Below are 14784 nucleotides of genomic sequence, written 5' to 3' on the forward strand. Positions count from 1 at the left end.
CAGAAATGTGCAGAACAGATGCAGGTAATTTGGGATTTCCAGTCTTGGGAATATTTTGTGCCCACTGAAGTCAGTGAGAAAGCTACCACCACTTCCAGTGGGTGCTGGAATGCCTCTGAGCTATTTGGCAGAATAAAATTGATTGCCTTAACGAGTAAAGGAGGGCTTAGGTTTTCCACAGGATAAAACTTGTGTTATCACTTAGGTCTTTCATAAAAACAGACGAAGCCCAACAACAGCAACAAAGTCCTGAATGAGGGAAAAAGGAAACATTTTTTTCTTAAAAGCTCTGGGCATTTGGAGCACTGGGAATCATCTTAGTGCGGTGATAGGTTTGAAAATGAAAATTCTTACAAATTTTCAAATGAAAATTCTTAACCTCAGTTCATTGTGGGAATGTGCAGCCTGGTATTTCTGTTCTCAGCAAAGATCTTATCTGGCAAATGAGCCAAACTACCCAAAAGGCCTGTGTTTATCCCACTTCTATGACACAACAAGGTCCAAGTGCCACTCCACAGACTCACACAGCTGTGTGTGCAGCAGAGCTCATTTCAGGAGGACCTTTGAGATGTAGATTTCCAGGAGTGCCACAGTGTCCATGGGCTGCTTTTCTCCCACATTATGGATGTTCCATGCACCCAGCTCACGAAGGCTGTGCCTCCTTCTCAACTACCCAGGGAAGGCTGCAAGGTCAGAGTCAAAGGCTGAGATTCAAACCTTTGCTGCACCTCTTCTTCTTCTGTTCTATTACGCCATGTTTTCCCTTCCTCCAATAAGGAGGTTACTTTTTTCCCTCTGAGAATGGGTTCAGGAGAGGCAAAAAGAGCTCTCCATGCAAGAGCCAAACCTCTTGCATGGTGTGATGACAATTCACAGCCTCCTGTTACACTGATAGGTAACATGAGTGTCACCTGTGTAGCGGGGAGAATATTCCCAGGAGAGCTGAGGAATCTTGGACTAGATACAAAAGTACCTTGCCATGGAAATTTGAAATCATGAGATATCAGAGGCTGTTTAAAGAAGTCATGAAAGCAACAGCCCTCTGAGCTTGTTGCTCAGGGAACTGCATGTTTTCCTAATCTGGGAATAGGTGATGGAAAAGCCCCCTTCCATTATCAAATCTTCATAACTGACCCCAGCCAGGAGAGTGTTTTCCCTATAGCGTGTTTTCCCTTTACATTTTGTTATTTCATCAGTTTAATACCCCTTGCATGTGTTTCTTCAGTTCACAGCTACAGAGAGTAGCTTCAGCTGGAGCTGTCCTGCAGCCAGACTGATGTGCTGCACGTAGGAGGCATCACCCTGGAGGTGACCTTGCAATGACTTCACTCGGTGCCTCACAGTAACCTATAGATACTGGTGCTGTAAAAATGGTTTTGTGAGAGGTATAAATACAAACACTGTGAGATCACATATTCCGGGCTGTAACTGGATGCAGACTCTTGGAAGAAAAACAACAAAGCCCTCCTGGAAAAAGCTGTCAAGTACAAGCACACTTCATAAATTTTTCCACAACCCCAAATGCACCATGCAACAAACAGGCTTCTTTTAGAAAGTGGGGCCATGAACCCCACAATGCCTGGGCATTATTCATATTATTTGCAATCGGTCCACGATGCGGAGGAGGAAGGGTTATCTCCAGTCCTTATTGTGTTGATGTTCGTAGGATCTCCATGGGAACCAAGACCCTCAGGAAGGAGTCACGTGCTTGCTCTACAAAGTGAGTGTGATGCCTTCAGTCTGGTGCCTGCCAGCAGCTCCCCTTGCCCAGGAAATACCCAGCGTGGCTGTTTCAGGCAGTGCCAGCAGTAAAACCAACCTGTGACTCAGGAGATCATGAGATCAGCCCACGCAGCCCAGCACTGACACTGGGCAAGGAGGACACACACCATGCAGGAAACTGTGCTTGAACCTCTGTGTTGCTGGACTCAAGTGCCACCAATGGATCTGAGAGTCAAACACATACCTGCCCAGAAGTTTAATTTTTGCTGTATTTTCTCTCTACTTCTAGGCAAGCCAAAGCAAGGACGGTCCAAGCAGGATTCATAACAGCTTGCTCTGGAGCCATCATCCTTCAGATTTCATTGGAGAAGGTTAACCATCCTGGCAGATGCTCCTGCTTGCAGTCAGAATAGCCAACATCGGTTGTGCAAGTGATTTAGTGGCAGTTTACCTGGCTGTGAAAGGTGCCATAACACTGACAATTACAGTATGCCCATAGGGAGCTCGGAGCTCCCTGCATTCCATCACACATTTGTCTGTTAGTGTCTGGTGATGTTGCACAAATGCCTAGAGCAGGCAATCAAAAAGCATTATGGCTTAATTAAAACCCACCATGACCATTAACCAGGCATAATGAAGCTATCTGACCTGGAATTCGCCCAGCACTCAAACATTTGCTGTTTCAAATGAGTGAGAGTGGCCAGAAGTGGTTTTACAGTTCAGGGGAAAATGGCGTGTCTAGTCCTACAGCCCCTCTACATCCATGCCAAGGCCTCAGTGCAGCCCAGTTGTTTGTGCGTCTCCTATCAAGCACCATCTGGGCACAGGGCCACCCTCACACAGCCCCTGCCAGGAGCTTGGCCCCAGCTCAGTGTGCTGCACACCTCCTTCTGCTTCTCTGCATGTTTTTCTCCCTCTTTCCGGCAGTTACTCCTTCATTATTCACTGGAGCAGGGAGTGGATGCTGTGACAACAAAGCTTGTGCCACAATCCTGCAGAGTCTCTCCCAGACCAGTAAATAATTGTTGATATTGAAAATAATCTGTCTGGGCTTCTGTTCAGCCTCAGAGGAGGAGAATGCAGAGGCTGCACATGGCTTCCACTGCCACCTCCTACTCATGCTGCTTTTAGTGAGGCTTAGCCATGCTCCTCAAGGCTCTGTCCCAGCAAGGGGCAGCAGAGCAAGGACATCTGGCTTGGGAGATGTGCCAGAGCTTGGCCATGATGCAGGACCCTGTCCCTCAGCAGGGTCAGCCCTGGTGACTGCTGCAGATTGTCCCTATAGGCACTGAGCATGGCCTGGGGGCCCACCTGCACTTCTGGGCAGCACCTCCCAGACCTTCTTCTGTGACTCTGTTAAATACTCTGAGCTAAAGGTTTCCATGTGGTCTGTCCATCTCAGGCATTTCCATGGTTTTGGGGTGTTTCAGCTATAATTGTCCTATTCTCTGTGGCCAAGATTTGGGACAGATATATAGTTTTGTGCATTCTTGCCTCTGGTTTGTTGCAAAAACAAAAGTGTTGCCCAAGCCTGGAGGTTTGGCAGGGAGTGCCCACTTTGGGTGGGAGGTTTTCTGCTTTCCCCAAACTGGACAAGTTACAGGTGTCTGAAAAACTTCTTGTAGCACTTTCTCGGTGTGGTGGGGCTTGCAGATGCTCACTGATATGGCTGGTGTTAATATAGATTGTGTTCTAGATAGATTAAATATGCCATACTCTGAAAAATCAGTACACTGATGCCCCAGTAGGCACGCCAAAATTTGTTGCTGTATCTCATTTTGATTTTGTGTGGATTAATTTTATACAGCTAACATGGAGCTAATAGTATTTATTTCTTGCACAAAGAAATTAATGAATGCCAGAGTAGCATTTAGAGGCAGCATAAAACAGTCAGAGAAAAGCTTAAAGTGAAGTGGTGTCCTCAGGACAGCATTTAAACACTTGCACTGAATAAGACCTGAAGCTGCATGCTGAAGAGGAGGAAAACAAAGGATGAAATTGTTTCATATGACATGAACATCTACTCTGTGGTGTGAGCAAACCATAATGCTGAGGGGGAAAGAGGAAGGAAGAGTGAATAATGGACAATATGCCCTTGAGATCTGTAGAGCACTCAGCTTGTGGGAACAGCAGGAAGCAGAACAGAGCACCCTCAGCTCTGAAATCCTCTGATTTCAGAGGGTTTCACAGCATCCTTCATTTTGCTTAGCCAGTTTAGGAACAGAGAACTTCCTTGCATGACCTTATAAAGTCATTTATTTGTGGTTTGCCTTCAGTGTCTGTGGGTCTTCGCCCTCCCCTGGTCTTGCATCAGTCCTGTGGATCTCCAGGGTCCTATGCCTCTTTATGAAGCCTGGCCAGGCTCAACACTGGTGTCTTTTCATCTTTCTGGATTACTGGATGAATGTCAAATGCACCTAATCCCATAACTCACAGTGGGAGTCAATTTCTCTCTCCTATCTATCTGCAAGACGCCAGGTTGGGACTGAGGGCAGGGAAGGCAGCAGGAGGCTGGGACGTTCTTCCATAACTGGGGACTTGGTGGGATGAGGAAAGGGGGAGGTTCCCTGGGTTTGTTTTTCATCATGAATTTAGTCATCATAAGTTTCTATTTTATTCATTTTTCTCTGTGTCTACCTGCTTTCTGTTTTTATATTGTGAGATCCTGAGAGAGGGGGACTGAGGTTTTTTTATTCTGGATTTTTACAGCACTCTGCACAAACCCCGAGTGCTGTCATAACAGAAAAATATTGCAAAAATTCCTGTGTATATAATAGGTTGTGCTGTTTCCTGGTCTCATGATGAGGTGCCTAACTAACCTTGCATCTAATGCTTGGACCAGCTCCATAACTGGTGTAAACCAACACAGTCGCCTGTTTCTTGCCCTGTGGTAGCAGAGTTTAACCTGACTGGAATATTCCGTGTGTGGAGAGACTTCTGTCTGATTTTTTCATGCACACCTGTCACTGTGAGAGATCCTTTTGGTACAGGGAGGTGCTAGTTATCTCAGCCCTTCAGGGGGAAGTGGTTGCCCCAGGGGCCTGATCTTGGCTCTGTGTTTTCCTGACCTTAGAGTCTGTGCTGGAAATCAGCAGCAGCTCTGTGAAATAAATGGGTAGCACTGATATATGATAAAAATCCAGCTCAAAACATATTTAAGGGAGGGACATAGTGATCTTTTCTCTCCTAGCTGTTTGGATAAAGGACAGAAAAATATAGCTAGGACAAAAGTAAGACAACTAGGATGGTTGGGGGCCTGGGGGAGAAGAGGGTGGGTTGTATTCATGGGTGCCTGTCCGGCACTTTCCCCTTGACATGCTGAGAGGCAGTTCACAAATGCAAGAATTTATTGTCTGGGTGTGACATTGTTGAATGTCACTGAAATGTCTCAGACTTCAGGTTTTTTGTGCTAAGTGCAGCAGAAGTCTCAATGGCCAGACCACTGCAGAGATTAAGTGCTCCTGGCATCAGCTGGTAGCTGGTTTCTCTTGTATTTGGGGCTAATTCTGCCCACTTCTGTGTTGACCCTGCTCATTGTTCAGGGCAGAAAAAACCCAGCCTTGACATAGCTTTTGGGCTGGACACATGAAAACCTCAAGTATTGCTTTTTTGAGCACAGAAGCTCATTTTATTTGCACAGGAATGTTTGTGTGCTTGCGAGGCTGGGGGAGCAGCATGGGGAAGAATGAATTCCTGTGATGTTTTGTGATGAAAAAGTGGACACACAGTTAAAGAAAAAAGGTCCCATTTTATCCCAGCCAAGCCTCATTGGGGAAACTCCAATAAAATCAGTGATGTTTGGCCCAGAGAGTGAGCATGTTGGCATAAGCATAAACTGGATCATCCAAAGTCACAGATGATTTATGAGAATTCCTCATGCCTTTACTGCCATTTCCTCCAGCTGTCCGAACTCCTTCCACACCATTCTCCCATTGGAGAGCAGGAATTAGCCTCCTTTTTCCTAAATGCTACATTTGGGGAGGACATCTGACTGACCAGGCCCTCTCTGCAGATGGGAATGGCTTCAAATATTGGAGGGCTTCTCTTAACATAAACATGCTAGCTCCAGCTCCCCTGGAAAACCAAACACCTCCCTTGAGCTCCTTTAGCAGGCATGGTTTCCCCTCATGGAAAGTCTGTGTGGGATGGATACAGCATCAATTAGGGAAAATCTAGCACCAGCTGATGGGTGATTTGGTACCTCCCCAGTGTGACATGGACAGAGTTATTTTACTTTGGGTTCTCTACTTGCTTGTTCATTTCTTCCTGTCAAGTCTGTCCCAAGGGCTGAAGAATGCTTTTACATGTGTCCTTCTCCAGTCTTCACCTACGTCTTCGGTGGTTAGGGCAGGGTCCTCTGGGACCCCCCCAAAGCCATGTTTAATGTCCTGCAGAGACCTGCCATGGCTGCTGAGGAAAGAAGAGAGTCACAGACTTTTGGTGCTACTGTCAACCTGACTGTCACGAGCTTGAAAAATCCAGGCAGCCTCTCACTTGCACTGGAGCACAGTGCTCCTGGTAGGTCTTGCTGATCCCTCATGTTGGGGGAACAATGCTCAAAGCCAGCTTCTTTGCTCCCAGGTGACCTCTGGCTGGAGATGTGCCATGCTGAGGATAGGAGCCAAAGGGAATGGCAGTTTTAAAGCAGCTGGGGGATTGAGGGTGGCTCACCAAGACCACAGCCCTGGGAGGGGCCCTTGCTTGCTACTACCTGGTACTGACCATGATGTAGGTATTGACCCTCAGCACTGTCATCACAGCTGGATGTTGCTGTCTTCTCTCCTCAGGTTCTGTCTTGTCCATGAGCCATCCCCCTGGCCTAGAGACTGTCCCTTGTGTCTCTATCAGGATCTATCAGGATGAAGAAAACAGCTGTGGGCACAGCCACTCCAGGTGCCACTGATAGGCAGGATCCTGATTGCAACCTGCTTTCATGAAGGTGGGGAAAAGCCCCTGAAGCCCCACCAGGTACAGAAGTTCTGGCCAGTGTAGTATGAGCTGTTCTGCTCAGATGTCAGTGCAGAGGCAGAAAAGTTTCCCAGGGATGACTCACGAATTCCTGAATGTGCTGAATGTGCTGAGGTTTTTCTGAGATGAGGTCAGCTCTCACAGAAGCAGGACTGCTGCAGAAGGGGGTTAGCTGATGGCTTGATCTCCATCCTGTGTGTGTTCAAAGAGACACCACAACAGCCCTGGTGCAGAGTCCAGCACTGGCACACATCTCTCTCCAGCGGCTGAGCAAATACAAGGATGTCTGCCAGCCTCCCCTTTGCCACCTCTCCTTACTGGATTAGTATCTGCAAACTCATCTGGAAGCAGAATATCAGCAGTTCCTTGGGATTTGATCAGTGCTTATAACCAGCAGTGTAGCAGGCTTACAGGCAGACACAGAAGCAGAAGGAAACACAAGGAAACACTGCAGGCAATGCTAACATCAGACAGGCTTTTATTTCAGCTTTCAAGGTGGTTTTCCAGACCTAATTGTGCTCAGTATTTAAAAAGTGCATTCGTTTCTTCGTTACCCGCAGCATATTGGACGTCCCTGTTCTTAGGTTGTTTTGATTTCTAGGTATTTGAGGGTTTAAAAAGGTTTTATGTTTGTTTAAGGAATTATTGCCCACCCAATTGAAAGATAATGGGAAGCTGTAGCCTTGCCAAGTGTTTTATGCTTCAATAAAACAACAAGCAATTTACACAAGGCAATAAAACGGTACCCTGCCTCCTCAATGAAGAAACACAAAGCCATGGTTGAAACGATGTCTAGCTCAAAAAATAAATCCACCCTTACTCAATGCACTCCATAAAATTAACTAGGTGCAAAATCCCCCATATGCTCTCCTTTTCCTAGAAGTTTGGAAAATTAGTACAAGATGTGTTTGAAAATCCTATAATGTATCAGCATAATTTGTCCCAAGATAGGTTGCTGTCTGTAAAACAACAGACTGACTACTCATTAAGACTTCCAGAGGGGCATAGGTTTGATCACATACCCCATCAATCCTTTATTTATTTCCTCTCTGGGCTCTGTCACTCTTTGAGCCCTGCCTGGTTGTGTGAAGCATTGAAGAATCCCCTCTGATGTAAGGAACTGCCTCTTTACCCACTCTGCTGCATGGCTCAGGCATTTGAGGGCATTTTCCACACTGGCGTTCAGAAAATTTTGAAGGCTGTGCTGACCTTTTGCCCTCTGAACAGCTCTGTCATCTCTATTCAGGAGCTGAGAGCATCCTTGAGCCCTCAGGGAGGGCTCTTGTTGCCTTGCCTGCCTCTTCTGTAGAGGCAAAGGAGGATTTTGGAGTCCCATGGAGACAGATGGTAGCAGGGACTTGAGAGCCCTGTTCCCTCAAAAGTGTCTTGCCGTGTGTATTACCTCAGTTTGAGTCTTGAGCTTCGAAAGCCTGCCTGGAGCTCCATCTGAAAGACCTCCTGGCCACAAGGATGCTCTGGCCTGCCCCTTCAGGGACTGCCATAGAGGAGAGATTTCAAGCTCTGTTGTGACTAAAGTGGCAAGAAGATGTCTGAGCCCAAAATGGAGTAGAACCCCCTTCTTGTTCTCACACAGGACTTTAATCTCAGCAGAAAGGGATTTCTGCTGGCTGTTCTGGTGGGAAATGGCACAACAAAACTGAGCTTTGTGTTTTGCCTGTATGCAGCAATTAGTTCCACAAGTGTTGCTGTTGGTGGCGCAACAGGGGCACCAGCAATAAATAAAGGCTCAATTTTGCCTTTGCAGATGCCAACTGAACTGAGGCCCTGAAGCACAGGATGGCAAACAGGATGGTAGAGACTCACTGCCCTTGATTCCAGCTGGGAGCCAGCGAGGAAACACACTCCCCACACTCCCCAGTGAAGGCCCTCCCAGAACCCATCCAACTCTGCATATCCAAGCATGTGCTGTTTAAATGCATTATCCCTACGGGCATGAGGCACCCCCAGAGCAGCATCCAGCTGTGGCCAAGGACCTTCTGAGATGCTTTTTGGGCCTGCATCTCCACCCAACCAGCTGCCAATCCTTTGGAAGTGCTCTGGTGACCTTTGCTTTGGGGCGCCTGCCAGCCTCTTCAGCAGCTGCTGCTCTGAGTGACCTTCCTGGCTTACAACAATGGAGGCTGTATAAAGAAATAAATAAACAATCCAGCCTGTTGCAAAGCCAGGTTCACAGCAATCTTTCCTAACAAAAAAAGGTCAGAATCTCCTTAAGAAGAAACACACCCTGGTACTAAGATTAAAGTTTTCACATATCTCCTTTGCCATTAAAATCCCACTTCTCATGAGAAACCTCTCTTCTCCTTCCATAAATGCTCCATTTGAGCTGTTGGCTCATCGAAGTATGATGGATTAATGCAGCAAAAGGTTGCTGAAGCTTTTGGCTATCCTTCTCTGGACATATACTTCAAAAACCACCCTTGACCTGGCACACAGAGCAAATTTCACTCCTAGTCCTGAAGGCTTGGCCAGGGGGATGCTTGTGAGACCACATCACTGCTCTCTACAGAAATTACAGGGGTCAAAGAAGTAACCACAGTCTAATTTCTAACAGCTGAGACCTTCAATGCAAGGAGCTGATACAAAAGCAGCACTGTCTGTGCCTTACTTATTTTCCACTAAAAGCTGAAACATAAACTAGAAAATTAAGGAAAACTGAGTCCTTGCTACTGTGTTCAGACATCATCTCCTCTTGGCTACACTCTGGAATCTTTTTCTGGACAAGTCCCAGAGGTAATGCAATGTAGGAGAGAGGGAGGGAATGCACACTAGGGTCTATTTTTAGTGATTACAGTAAGGCTGAAATCTGTCCCCTCCCCCCAGTCCATCCTCAGCCAAAAAAAAGGCCCCAGAGAAACTGCTGAAGCTGCACTGAACAGGCTGTGCCAGTGACATCCTCTCTGCTCGGGTGCTCACCTTCCATGCCTGAGCCAGCAAAGGGTGTCCCCCTGCAAGGAGAGTCAGGGGAGCCTCTGTCCTGGGGGATTTCAGGCAGCCTGCTTCCCTGCCTGGGTGCACAGCACCTGGTATGCTGGGAATCTGCTCCCTCCACAGCCTTCTCCTGCTCCCCTCAGAGAAACAGCCACTAATCAGAGAAACATCAGCTTTCACAGAGTGCTACACCACAGGGAACACAGAGGCAATTTCCCTTCCCATTCTTCAAGAGTGTTTCTATTCTGCAATTTCTATAATTATAGGGAACACTTCAACGAGACAGGATATTTGCTCCTCTCCACTTCATTATCACCATCTGGATTTGCTGTTCTTGCCATATGTCCCACAGCTGATGTTACAGTCACCCTCTGTGCCTCCACTGCTGCCTGGTGTGCAGTTGGTGTCCCTGGAGCTTGGCATCCCTTAGAACAGTAGGAGAGGGTGGCACAGGGGAGCCTGAGGCAGATACTGATCTCAGAGTGTTGTTCTTGGAGTCACTCCATATCCTTCCACCATATCCCATGGTTTCCATACCCAGTCTTTCTGTGAGTAACACCACTGTGAAACCAGAGTAAATTTGCTGCAGGTGAGTTTGTCCAGCTTTACTTCACCTTTAATGAAGCCTAAATATTAGCCATGGGGGAAGAGAAGGAAAGAGAGGGAATGAGGGAACATGTCATTGCTTGGATTGGGAGAATCTTTTCCAAACTGAATGCTTTCCACTGGCCTGCAGTAGTTCTGCAAATAATGATATTAATGCACTCCTTCCAGGTCTCCTTCCTCCATTCACCCCTTCCAGCCCTTTCTCCAGCAGGAATGGCCCTGCACAGTATCTGTGCAGCCTCCCCAGTTACTGACACAGGTACAAGAGACGGGATAAGAGGAGGAATGATGGTGCAATCTCCTGCACACCTTAGCTGGCCACAGACCCTCTGTCTCCTTATTCCTTTCAGCTGGAGCTGGCCGAGTGTTAGGAGGTTTCTCGTGGGCTGGGGGCAGGAGGTACCCCCGCTGCTGTGTGTTCCCGAGCTGGTGCCAAGCACGGCAGTGTCGGTGTTACGGACCCACCGCCAGGTGAATCTGGGCGTGGTCCATTGCAGGCTCCCAGCACAACTCTGAACTCTTGGTGTTTCCTCTCGTTTGCCCCAGGGCCACACAGTTGGCTCCAGCACTCTGACTCCAGTATTACAACGGTGAAGACTGACCAAGACCCCCCCAGAGGACTCTGTATTACAAAAAGTGTTAAGAATTTAAGTTCTTCTTCCTTTCCCAGGAGTAATTTCCCTTAAGACAGGATTTTGCTGAGATGTCCTGGGTTGGTTATTCCCTTCCCACATCTGGGTGGGAAGCAGTGTGCCAACAATCTGCCTAGCAGCTGTAGTGAAGTGAGTTTTATGTGTATAGCATTAGCAGAACATTTTAGGATTCTCTAGGATGAAAACTATGGCCGAATAAACCTAACACCTTGCAGTGAAAATGATTCAGCCAAATGTGCTCTGGAGTGTAGTTTTAATCACCTCAGGGCCTCTCTCTCTGCATGCACAGTGTGTCTGTGATCTGCCCCAACAGCACTTCACCCTCATGAAGATTTTTGACTTTTAACCAGGGCAGGTCTTTAAGGAGATCAAAAGCTACTCCAACTAATACTTAAATGCACATCATTTCTTCTGGTTTCCCTTGTGCTGCAGCTGATGGGGCTGTAGAGGTTATGTGCACCTCTTGGTCAGCTCAGTCAGAACTGCACTAATGTACAGGAAAGATGGACTATGAAAGAGGAGCCACAGGGAACCCAGTGCTTGTGAAAGAAGTCTGTCTATGGAAGCTTCATATCTTCCCTAGTCTCTCAGCCTCCCACTTTTTCACTGAATCATAAAACTAAAATTGGGAAAGACTGACAGCACAGGAGTCCCCTCTATGCCTCTGCCATGCCAGTGTTGGTGAGAGCCTCTGGTATTTGCTGTGGTCCTGGATGGATCACAGTTATCATTTCTGGTGCTTAACCAGGGAGCTCCTCTCTGCTGTGTGTGTCCTACTATTGCCAGATTGTTTTCTCATTTCCTCAGTGGACTTTGTCTTTTGGGCTTCCACTGCTGCTCTCTCCACTCCTCTGCTTTCACAGGCAGGATGTTGGGTTTCCCACTGTGACAACTCTCCATTTTCTCTTGTCGGGTTGCCCTCCTTGTGGGCCTCTTCCCCCTGCCTGACATTTCCTTCTTTCTTCAATAAGTTGGGGTCTGGCTTATGTGGAGAGCTCTGTGGGGAAGACAAATATTTACTCTTGGAGTCGCAGTCTCTCACTGCTGGGCAATGCAGGGAGAAAGGTCTGTGGATAAAACCTGGCTGTTTGCAAATTATATTTTGGATGAGATGCAGCATCTACCTGAGCTGGCTCAGCCTCCCCATGGCTTATACATAATCTTATTTTTAAATGTTTTCTAAGTCCTCAATGGTATTTTGAAACCAGACAAGACCTGATAAGAGGAATCACCAAAAAAAAAAACCAATTAAGGTGCTCAGATTATAATTTAATACATATGAAAAATAAGCATGAGGTCATACAGAGGAAATATACGGCCACACTGGATTTAGGGGTAGTTATATTGATTTTAATGAGGGTTTACTTAACATTTCCGCTAAAAGACACAGACTGCTTCAGATAGATTTTGAGAGGCCCTTGAGCATTTTCCTGTTGTCCCACTTTGATGCCCACATCTTGCTTTCACAAACTCTGATTCTTCCATGTCACTCAACAGCAGCTGAGTCCTCATACTTTTGGGACAAACAGCCCCATTGCAGGCAGCAGAGCTGCCAGCACCAGGAAACCTGGGAATCAAATCCACCAGATGTTTATCCAAAAGGTTTTCATGGGCAGGACTTCCATGGGGAGCTTTTCTCTGGAGAGGGGGTGAGTCTGCAAACATCCACACCAGCTGCACAGGAGCCTGGGCCACTCCATCCGCACCCACACATCTCCATCAACCTCATTTGGGTCAGAAGAGGTTTGCCCTGTGTGGCCTCTCTCTGCCATCCCCTCTCTTTCTTTGCCCTTCACACACCACCCCAGAGGGCTGCAGGTTGTCAGACAGAAGTGTTACCTGTGGCTCTGCCCCTCCTAGATGAATTCTGTGTCCCTCAAACCCTATTCAGAGGCCACCTCAGCCAGCCTGTGCCACCCTCATCCATCTGTGTGTGTGACCTCCTCGAGCTGCAGCCAGGCTCCGGCTGTGCGAGCACACGCTCTACACTTGACCCATCATTTTGGCAATGTCACCAACTTCGGTCCAATTACAGCAGTCATGAATTGGACCCTGTTCACCCTCTGAAACTGCCACAGCTTACAGCTAAAGTTCAGACAGTCACACAATGAAACCATTCACACGTCTCATTAACTCTGGACTATGCATTGAAAATAACTGTGTCATATGTGTCTCTGATTTAATTTTCCCAGTTTATGTCATTTATAGGTACCTTCCTGTTCATAACAGCAACTCTAGTTGTGTAAAACTTTTTGTCTGTCAGTGTAGTAAAACTGGTATGTAGAGCACAATATAATAATTCTTTAGTGTCATTAATTATTGTCGTCCCAAATAATATAGGCCATGGAAGTATTTTAAATCCAAGCTCAAATGTACAGGCATGGGGCCAACTCCTTCAAGACACCAGTGTGCCTGCCTTTGGTTCAGTATTTTACACTTTTTGAACTTTATTGTTTTTTAATTTATAACCGTACTCAAGTCCAAGTTTCCAAGTAAGCAAAGTGTGAAGGCACTTGGAATTCAATACTGTTGTCTACACATGGGAAGACACAAGGATCATCTGCTTATGTGATTTATAGGATTGTATTTCTCTGCTGAGTGCCAACAGCAAACCTTGCGTTGTATTTGTCTGTGCTCTTGCATTAAGGTTTTTGTAACAGATGCAGCACAGGGGTTTCTGTGTATCACAAAGCACTTGCAAACTAAAGCACACATGTCCAAAGCCTCAAGAGGCACAATGGAGGGATGATTGCAGAGATGGCTTTGGGGAGTTAGTTTCGGTTTGTGCTGCAGTATAGAAGCAATAGCAAATTCTAGAACACAAAACCTTGTCTAAAACAGCAGAGGTACAGTAAATCCCATGAAATGAAGCAGAGAGACAGGACAGACCACGAAAGAATAGAATGAGCTGTCAAGGCTGGTATTAATAATGGTGTGCAGCAGAGAGAGAAGTGGACAAGCCTGTGCCAAGGCAACTTTACTGGGTGCTGCAAAGGAGGATATGAGATGACCTTGACAGTGTATGTGAAGATACAAGAGCAGGTCATGCACTTAGAGCAACGCTGTAAGCAAAGCTTTGCTGGCAATCACTTGGTGCTTCTGCAGAGGTAATGCCAAGAGGAAGTCATTTAAAAAAAGAGGCTGTCACCAGCAAGATATGAGATGTACATGCTTTGGAGAAATGTCAGGATAGAGGCCTGCTAGGACAGAGGACATTCTGGGTTCTTGGGATTGTAGTTTATGATATAACAACAGGCAGTGTTTGATCACAGGTCAGACGTCTGGGAGAAAGCCATAGCTGCTCCCAGGTCCTGAACCTACACAAATATTGCTAGGAGGAAGTAAAAGTTAAAATGTTTAGGGAGAAAAATTAAAGACCTGTTCACCTGTGCTGACCTCAGGTCATCAGCAACCCATGCAGAGCAATGCATCAGAGACAGGCCCAAACATAGAGTGAGACAGCTGTGGCGAAGCAGATTTGTAAGTCAACAGCAAAGAAACAACAGGTAAAACCTGGAGCACATGCAGTGGCATCCCCAGCAGGCACCTTGTGTTCTCTCCATCCATATTCTACACTGTTGTAATGTGCTACATCTTGCTATACCAAGAATAATAATTTACAGAGAAAATTCCTCCTTGGTCACTCATCCTTTCACTCTGCCCAAACCCAGACTAGTTTTATACAACTCTGATGATGGATTTTTCCTAGGAGAGTCCCAAAATCTGGTGTGTAATTAATATTGTAGCACCTCGTAATTAATATTGTAGCATCTTTTTATTTAGTATTAATTTCCTGACATTTACTGACATTCACAACCACTCTCACACTTTCTTGAATAAAAACAGTGTTGGGTAGATGGAAGCATTCTATGAAATTCAGCTATGG

Source organism: Corvus hawaiiensis, chromosome 10 (genome assembly GCF_020740725.1).
Source record: "Corvus hawaiiensis isolate bCorHaw1 chromosome 10, bCorHaw1.pri.cur, whole genome shotgun sequence".
NCBI lineage: Eukaryota > Metazoa > Chordata > Aves > Passeriformes > Corvidae > Corvus > Corvus hawaiiensis.